Raw genomic sequence first — 9,619 nt, 5'->3', positions numbered from 1 at the left:
CTCCTACTGCAAAGGGGTAGCATAAACCACTGTACCCTTGCACCTCTGCCTGCCCTTACGACACTATCATTGTCCACTGTCGACATTCCAGCGCCCCTGTGTGGGTCGTTCCTCGTCTTTTCGTCCTGTCTCTTGAGCTTTTACGTCTGAGGGGATTCCTCAGTTGACACAGAAGGGGAACCTCAACCCTTTTCGTTTCCACAAAGAATGTGAGAGCGTCCTCTGGGAACGAGACCTTTTAGTTAGAAAACAAGCATTGCGGAGAAGCGTACTTAGATTTCCGCAAACGGTCCGTTATGGTTGCGCTTGAACCATGAATCTCTTGCCCAAACATACTCGAGTAACAGTGTGTAATTGGCTTTTTCCAGAAACAAACCCTACGCTCAAAGGTAGAAAGTGCCGAACTGTTACATGTTGAAGCACCCCACCCCCCCTCCTCGCTATCCTAACTTATGAATGACGTATTTCACATTCATAATAACAGCATACTGCAGAAAGGGCGCAGAAGAGAAAAACGACGGCGAGTGCTAGTTCTGACCTTTTTCGTTTCTGCGTCGGCTCTACACTGCGCTGTTATTATGGTAATTATGGTATTATGGTATGGTAATTATAAACGTATACACATCCTTAGCCCGTGTTTCTCAACGTTCATATAAGATAACCATCTATTTGCTTTTACTACAGTTCCCTTTTTTTCCGGCGCCGTATTGAAGTGTCGTGCTTACTAGCGCAGTCAGCCCTTTTCATCTACAATGCACACGAGGTTTACCTAAATTGCGATGCTGGCAAAATTATTTGGCATCTTTGTTTCGCCTTGCCTCATTTTAATATTGTGTTTGTTTCACTCCTCACATTGTGCTTTACAGAAAACAGGCAGCGCTACCGACGAACAGCAGCCCGGCATCAAGCAGAACACAATGCACATCACCACAATCTGCGTCATGTGCTTCTAGCTGCGAAGTCACAATGACTGACTACTGGGATGGCCTAGGAATTGAGAATCCCTTGCCAGAGCTCGTCTTTCAGAGGGACAGCAGCTTCCCGACAGCGCAGGATGCGGGCATATGTGGAAGAAGAGTTGTGTCTGTGGACCACTTCGTAAAGGCTGTACAAGAGCTTGGCGAACACCGCTGCCCTTGTCCTAATGGAGGGCGCTTTGAGTATAAAGAGGAAAGAAGGATCGGCCTCTGGTCGGAGTTCAAATTCCAGTGCAATGGTTGCCATGAACTCAGAAGAGCCGCTACCGACCCTGTTGCAGAGCCAACGCCTCTCACAGATAAGGCAGCTCTTGGCATAAACGATGCTACTGTGTGGGCATTCACAAGCATCGGGTCTGGCCATTCGCATCTGGAGGAGGCAATGGCGGTCATGGAGATCCCTGTCATGGGCAAGGGAACGTTCTTGCGTCGAGAGGAGGCACTAGGAAAGGTATGTGCACTGGCATATTGCCAAGTTTCGTTTCCATGCGACTTTGTATGTGTAGTGCGGAATATCCCATTTTGTGCAGCTGTTGCTCTCTTTGTCCGGTCTTTTGTGGTTCCTGCCTGATTTAGAACTATAATTGTTTCAGGTACTGATGATTCCCATTACATTTGTTTGCGCTGAATTAAGACAGACGGCCAATCCACAATATGCGGTAAACATGCGAAGACCTCAACACTCATAAGTTTTATCAGATTGAAGCACCAGAAAACATACACAAAAAGGGAAAATTACCGCCACACAGATAATTCAGCCTTTTCCTTTGTTCCAATGCACAAATCCTCTCAAAATGTACCAGCACAAAGAATGAACTGCACCGTTCCTACATCCATATTTTCAATTTTTGTCCCCGTACATAAAAAAATGCACAAGACATTGTTAGCTACCATAATAACTGTATTCATCTTACACGTTTGCTCTTGTTAGCAGGTGTCCTTCACGTGTCGTCTACGTGCGTTTTCGGTTGTTTTTTGGCGAGGAGTCATTTCGAGTTTAAATTACCAAAGTAATACATTTTTTTAAAGCCTCCAAAAGTCTCCCCACGCTTTATATTCGTCGTCCCATATTATGTGTGCAACTAGGGTATGTTGTCATGAAAGAGGGAAAAAGAAGTTTGTAAAACCAGTTACTATTATGTCATCGCTTGGCATGTCATTCTAAGCAACTCATTCGATCTTCCATGCGCCTAAGGGTGTCTCATTTATTTGTAGTACGTCGTGCATGCGAGAGGCAAAAGCTGAAATTCGAAGGATATGCAGTGTCGTCCTGATTTCTAGTTGGGCGTGAACCTTTCCATGTGCTAGGCAAAATCCAAAGGAGGCTGACACTTGCGAGAAACAGCACAATAGGTGAACGAACTTTCAACCTGTTGTGAAGATACATGCTTCAACGTATGTTCGATTTTCTTCCAGCAATGGAAAGCTGTGCTCCTGGGGCAAATGACTGAAGCTGGCAAGGAGGAAAAGAGACTAGCAGAAGCAGCTGGTGATTTCTGCGAGGATGGCTGCACCCCAAAGATAACAGTGGTAGTTGATGGTGGCTGGTCCCACAGGAGCCATGGCCACAGATATTGTGCCAATTCTGGCGCGCCGTCATCATAGGTGAGCGCACAAAAAAGCTCCTCTACTTGGGTGTGAGAAACAAGCTGTGCAGCACTTGTCAGTTTTATGCCAGGAGAAACGTTGAAGCAAAGAAGCACACTTGCTACAAAAACTGGGACCAAAGCTCAGGGGCCATGGAGGCAGATGTCCTTGTTGAGGGTTTCCAGCGAAGCATGGAGATGCACGGTGTTCAATACCGCACCTTTATAGGAGATGGAGACTCGTCTGTTTACTATCAGATTCAGTCAAAGGTTAGCTACAGTCGTTTCGTCCGAAAGCATGAGTGTGCTAACCATGTTGTCAAGTGCTACACTTCCCGCCTCTACGCCATTGCTAAGGAAAGCAAAGGTGGCCGGCCCATGTTTTCGGGCCCGAGAATAAAGCGCATAAAGAACGGTGCGCGCAAGGCTGTCAGTCACTATGCCGAAATGTTACGAGAGGATCCTGCTGATGAAAGACAGCTTGTTCGTGATTTGGCCACTGACTTGAGAAATAGCCCAAAACATGTGTTTGGGTGTCATGATGGCTGTAAAAGTTATTTCTGTGACCGCACCAAGGGTGAAGACTTATACGGGACGCTTCCTACCATGCTGAAAACAAAGATAATGACTGCAGCCAACAGTATTGCGGAAAAAGCTGACCGTCTCATCAATGATGACACAAGCAACCTTGCGGAAGCCCTCATGTCTCTTGTTGCTAAGCTTTGTGGCGGCAAGCAGATAAACCGGTGCCAGAAGGGTTCTTATGAGCATCGCTGCCAAGCTGCTGGGCTAAGCTTCCAGCTAGGGCCCCAGTGGCACGCAAAAACTAGCAAAGCAATGATTTGCGAGAGCCCCGGTGCTGTCTACAAGAAGTATGCTAACAAGAAAATGGCTGCAAAAGACCGGCGATTGCCTAGAAAAAGACTTTTTGACAGCCAGCATGACCGGAAGATCCGTGCCGCTTGCACCTCATCACCTCACTATGGAGCCAATTGCATGAAGCCAGACATGCCACCTGATGAGTTAGCTGAGAAAGCAGAAAGGCAGCTACAGGAGCTCCAAGTTGATAAGGAACTATGCGAACAGATTGAGGCACAAACACGGGGACAGGCAGACAATTCGAATTGGTTCGAGCAAAGGAGGCTCCGCCTCACTGCTTCAAATTTCCACGCTGTCTGCATAAGAAGGGACTGCACACCCTGTGACGCACTGGTAAAGGCCCTGCTTCATCCAAAGAGCTTCACAAATTCTGCCTCGAAGCACGGCAAGCAGCATGAGAGCGTTGCACTCCAGTTATATGGAGCACAGATGAACAGAGTTGTTCAACCATGCGGGCTGTTTGTTGACCTTGAGCATGGATTCCTGGCAGCGTCACCTGACGGGGTAGTTGACGAGGACCGAATTGTAGAGGTGAAATGCCCGTTAACTGCAAAGGAAGATGAGCTCCTGGAAGCTGCGCGAAAGTTTTCAGAGAAGAAGCAAAAAGAAGGTGATCCAGTGCTTAGACGATCGCACAGATATTTTTACCAAGTGCAGGGCCAGCTTCATGTCACCAGAAGGAGTATCGGTGACTTCGTAGTGTATACAAGTAAGGGAATACACGTGCAAGAGGTACGCCGAGATGACAATTTCTGGGCAACGAAAATGAAGCCATTCCTGGTACGTTTTTATAGAGACTGCCTTCTTCCAGAAATTGTAGACTCCCGCGTTGCTCGCTCCATGGAAGTGCGCCGCCCAGACTGGAACAGGATTGCTGTAGAGGCCAGGGAAAAAGCAAAAAAGAAAGCACTGCCTGAGGTAACCAGCAGTCAGCCCAGCAGCTAAAATGACTGCCTTGCCTCTTGACATGCCCTGCCCTCTGTGACGGATGCGGAGCGGCGGAAACTCTAGAGCCCCTGCTCTTTCGCTCTACCGCGTTCGCCGATGATCGTCGTGACATGCTCGCAACCTACAGGGCTCTGGGCATTCTCCCAGACGCTCTCACGGTGCTGTTGTGGCCGCAGGGCAGTGCGCGCGTCCGCGAGCGAACAGTGGTGAGCCTCTGTGCATTCCTCAAACAGACGGGGAACGCTCCGCGTGTGCTACCTTGGACGATGAACCGCTGGACGCCCCCACTCCAGTTGTATTGGCTTTATGTCGTGCGCGTGTGTTTGCACTGTGCTCTACAAGACCTTCACGTGCGTGCTACCTGTATATATGTTATGTTAATATGTAAATAGATTTATTGCCGCGTGTCGCCACAAGTAGGTCTTGAGGATACTTGCCATGCGCTCCCGTATTCACGCTCATAAATTTCATGACTGTACACACGTTTCTTGCGTGTTCCCTGTGCAATAAATATGACAATACACTCCGGTTACATTGAAATAATGGACAGTAGTCCGCCCAATATATTGGTTCGAAAACTACAAAGGCATGCACTCTGCTTTTAGCGCGTGCATTATTACGGGAAGCTGAAGCAAGACAAGGAAGCAGCTGCCAACGTTCTTCCATAGCGTGCCGCTCTTGACATCGCATTTCAGTGTCAAATAAAATATCGCGGGAAAAAAAATATCAAAAAATGACTACAAGGATGTTATAGTTGCCTGACAACGGACGGTGTGAAAATAACAGCTGTCGCTTCAATTTCCAGGTACGCGTGCGTGAACGCGCACACACGCACGCACGCTTTTTCTATCTTTGACCAACCCCAAATCGGGGCAAATCGACGCAAGGCGAGTAAGATATACATTTCAGCACGCGATGGAATATTCTAAAGGCAGTAAGCAACCTAATAATGCAAACTGAATGCAAGAAGAAAGACGTACAGTCCCCGTCAAAAGTATACAGCCCAAGGGGTTTACTTCTAAGCTGTTTAGCGGGGCTCCCTAGCACATCTAGCACTCCAAAGAATGGGAGGGTTGAGGAAGCGATGCTATTCCTCTCTCAAGAGGTCACGGTCGCTGAGCATGCATAACGAGGCACGCAGCAGGCCTCACAAGCAAACCCCTTGGGCCGTATACTTTTGACGGGGGGTGTACGTCTAACATAAATAAGAGCACACAGTTCAGGGTCCAAACGGGAGAGGGGAGGGGGACGTCCTAAGTGCCTACAGAACTATCCCTTTATAGCTGGCCCCTTTTATGACAACGTTTCTCCCCCCCCCCCCCCTTCCTCGTTCAAAGTTTAGACTTAGTCCGCTTCGTGAATGATATGCATCTATACTGCATTTTTGTAAACCTTGGCAAAATTCTGTTCAAATTGACCGTCCCGAATTGGTTGCAAGATGCCGCCGCATGTACGACGAATATTTTTTTCTGAGGCGAACTCATTCCGACACGCTGCGGTGATAACCCTCTCGGTAGCAATTTCACGTCTCTTGTGCAATATCGATTCATCTCAGCGGTAAACAGAAATTGACAGTTGCCCACTTCTCTAAACCTTGTTCTTCACCAACCCTAGATTCTATGGTTGGACAAGCATCCGTCGAGCGTTGTCTGAAGTTATCTAGCTGTCTTTGTTACAGTTGTATTATCATAGATGTAACATTATTTGATAAAAAAATAATTTTTTTCAGCGCTCGAGTTGGCAGGTTACACTCTAGACCAGGAGAGTTCCGATTGCTACTAATATTACTATGCATCAACAGGGACGAAGTGATTGTACGCGCAAAAGACGTGGGCAGAAAGAAGAACACAAGAAAGGCACCGACTTCAACTATAAGGTTCATTGCAAAAAAAAAACGCCAGAAGTATATACCTGGGACATAAAAAAGCATGTATAATTTGCATGATATCACACCTTTCTATTTTTGTCGTCCGGTTTCCCTTTTCGCTTACTGCGTGCTGGGCAGCATTATTTTTCTTTCTTTCTTTTTCTTTGCCAACACTAATATATGTATCGACATAGAAAATAGAAAAGTCTGTAGTCGGGTACAACGCAAGAACGAAGCGGCACATACCCTCAAATGAGCCAAGGCTAAAGAAGAGAGGGAGGGAAGCGGTCCTTTGTTCCCGTGCCGCGCATCCTTATCCCGAACAAAGATAATCCCCCCTCCGATGCCGTTTGGGCAAAGACCGTACCCTCTTTGTCCCGGCTCTCCAACTTTTCCCTTCACCCTTCCACAACCATAACCCGAACAAAGGAAGCTCCGCTCGCGACGACAAGGCCCTTCTTCCCTCTATGCTTAGCCTTGGCTACATAGCCGCAGAAGGCTACCGTGTGCGGTTGTGGAAAAACCAGCAAGGAGCAGGCAGAGAAAGAAGCATGCCGAACCACCCCAGCCAACACCTCCCCCCACGCACGACGGGGACAAGCAGCCGGGTTTGCCATGGTTCATCTGTAACCCTCTGAAGGCAGGCGCAGCAACAAAAGAAAAGCGTTCACGCAGCGCGCGGGTCAAGAAAGGACCGGAAACACATCTCAACCAGAACCAGTCTCGGGTCTCTCAGGGGCAAGACGGGTAGACACTTTCCCAGTCATGGATAAGGTGGCGGTTCCACTGCCGCCATCTTGCGAGTAGTTCAAATTCTGCCACTAGGCTACGACACTGATTCATGACTGGGAAAGTGTCTACCCGTCTTGCCCCTGAGAGACCCGAGACTGGTTCTGGTTGAGATGTGTTTCCGGTCCTTTCTTGACCCGCGCGCTGCGTGAACGCTTTTCTTTTGTTGCTGCGCCTGCCTTCAGAGGGTTACAGATGAACCATGGCAAACCCGGCTGCTTGTCCCCGTCGTGCGTGGGGGGAGGTGTTGGCTGGGGTGGTTCGGCATGCTTCTTTCTCTGCCTGCTCCTTGCTGGTTTTTCCACAACCGCACACGGTAGCCTTCTGCGGCTATGTAGCCAAGGCTAAGCATAGAGGGAAGAAGGGCCTTGTCGTCGCGAGCGGAGCTTCCTTTGTTCGGGTTATGGTTGTGGAAGGGTGAAGGGAAAAGTTGGAGAGCCGGGACAAAGAGGGTACGGTCTTTGCCCAAACGGCATCGGAGGGGGGATTATCTTTGTTCGGGATAAGGATGCGCGGCACGGGAACAAAGGACCGCTTCCCTCCCTCTCTTGTTTAGCCTTGGCTCATTTGAGGGTATGTGCCGCTTCGTTCTTGCGTTGTACCCGACTACAGACTTTTCTATTTTCAATGTCGATACATATATTAGTGTTGGCAAAGAAAAAGAAAGAAAGAAAAATAATGCTGCCCAGCACGCAGTAAGCGAAAAGGGAAAGCGGACGACAAAAATAGAAAGGTGTGATATCATGCAAATTATACATGCTTTTTTATGTCCCAGGTATATACTTCTGGCGTTTTTTTTTGCAATGAACCTTATAGTTGCAGTCGGTGCCTTTCTTGTGTTCTTCTTTCTGCCCTCGTCTTTTGCGCGTACAATCACTTCGTCCCTGTTGATGCATAGTAATATTAGTAGCAGTCGGAACTCTCCTGGTCTAGAGTGTAACCTGCCAACTCGAGCGCTGAAAAAAAATATTTTTTTATCAAATAATGTTACATCTATGAAAATACAACTGTAACAAAGACAGCTAGACAACTTCAGACAACGCTCGACGGATGCTTGTCCAACCATAGAATCTAGGGTTGGTGAAGAACAAGGTTTAGAGAAGTGGGCAACTGTCAATTTCTGTTTACCGCTGAGATGAATCGATATTGCACAAGAGACGTGAAATTGCTACCGAGAGGGTTATCACCGCAGCGTGTCGGAATGAGTTCGCCTCAGAAAAAAATATTCGTCGTACATGCGGCGGCATCTTGCAACCAATTCGGGACGGTCAATTTGAACAGAATTTTGCCAAGGTTTACAAAAATGCAGTATAGATGCATATCATTCACGAAGCGGACTAAGTCTAAACTTTGAACGAGGAAGGGGGGGGGGAGAAACGTTGTCATAAAAGGGGCCAGCTATAAAGGGATAGTTCTGTAGGCACTTAGGGCGTCCCCCTCCCCTCTCCCGTTTGGACCCTGAACTGTGTGCTCTTATTTATGTTAGACGTACAACCCCCGTCAAAAGTATACGGCCCAAGGGGTTTGCTTGTGAGGCCTGCTGCGTGCCTCGTTATGCATGCTCAGCGACCGTGACCTCTCGAGAGAGGAATAGCATCGCTTCCTCAACCCTCCCATTCTTTGGAGTGCTAGATGTGCTAGGGAGCCCCGCTAAATAGCTTAGAAGTAAACCCCTTGGGCTGTATACTTTTGACGGGGACTGTACGTCTTTCTTCTTGCATCCAGTTTGCATTATTAGGTTGCTTACTGCCTTTAGAATTTTCCATCGCGTGCTGAAATGTATATCTTACTCGCCTTGCGTCGATTTTCCCCGATTTGGGGTTGGTCAAAGATAGAAAAAGCGTGCGTGCGTGTGTGCGCGTTCACGCACGCGTACCTGGAAATTGAAGCGACAGCTGTTATTTTCACACCGTCCGTTGTCAGGCAACTATAACATCCTTGTAGTCATTTTTTGATATTTTTTTTCCCGCGATATTTTATTTGACACTGAAATGCGATGTCAAGAGCGGCACGCTATGGAAGAACGTTGGCAGCTGCTTCCTTGTCTTGCTTCAGCTTCCCGTAATAATGCACGCGCTAAAAGCAGAGTGCATGCCTCTGTAGTTTTCGAACCAATATATTGGGTGGACTACTGTCCATTATTTCAATGTAACCGGAGTGTATTGTCATATTTATTGCACAGGGAACACGCAAGAAACGTGTGTACAGTCATGAAATTTATGAGCGTGAATACGGGAGCGCATGGCAAGTATCCTCAAGACCTACTTGTGGCGACACGCGGCAATAAATCTATTTACATATTAACATAATAACATATATACAGGTAGCACGCACGTGAAGGTCTTGTAGAGCACAGTGCAAACACACGCGCACGACATAAAGCCAATACAGCTGGAGTGGGGGCGTCCAGCGGTTCATCGTCCAAGGTAGCACACGCGGAGCCTTCCCCGTCTGTTTGAGGAATGCACAGAGGCTCACCACTGTTCGCTCGCGGACGCGCGCACTGCCCTGCGGCCACAACAGCACCGTGAGAGCGTCTGGGAGAATGCCCAGAGCCCTGTAGGTTGCGAGCA

At 48.0% G+C, this 9,619-nt stretch overlaps 1 pseudogene; it reads left to right on the top strand.

Annotated features, from left to right (window-relative positions):
- The first annotated feature begins 246 nt into the window (after positions 1–246).
- Positions 247–2,792, top strand: LOC144133735 (uncharacterized; annotated as a pseudogene).
- Positions 2,793–9,619: the final 6,827 nt, after the last annotated feature.

Source organism: Amblyomma americanum, chromosome 5 (genome assembly GCF_052857255.1).
Source record: "Amblyomma americanum isolate KBUSLIRL-KWMA chromosome 5, ASM5285725v1, whole genome shotgun sequence".
Classification (NCBI taxonomy): domain Eukaryota; kingdom Metazoa; phylum Arthropoda; class Arachnida; order Ixodida; family Ixodidae; genus Amblyomma; species Amblyomma americanum.
Note: the sequence above shows the minus strand (reverse complement) of the source record. Positions and strands in the feature narration are given on the sequence as shown.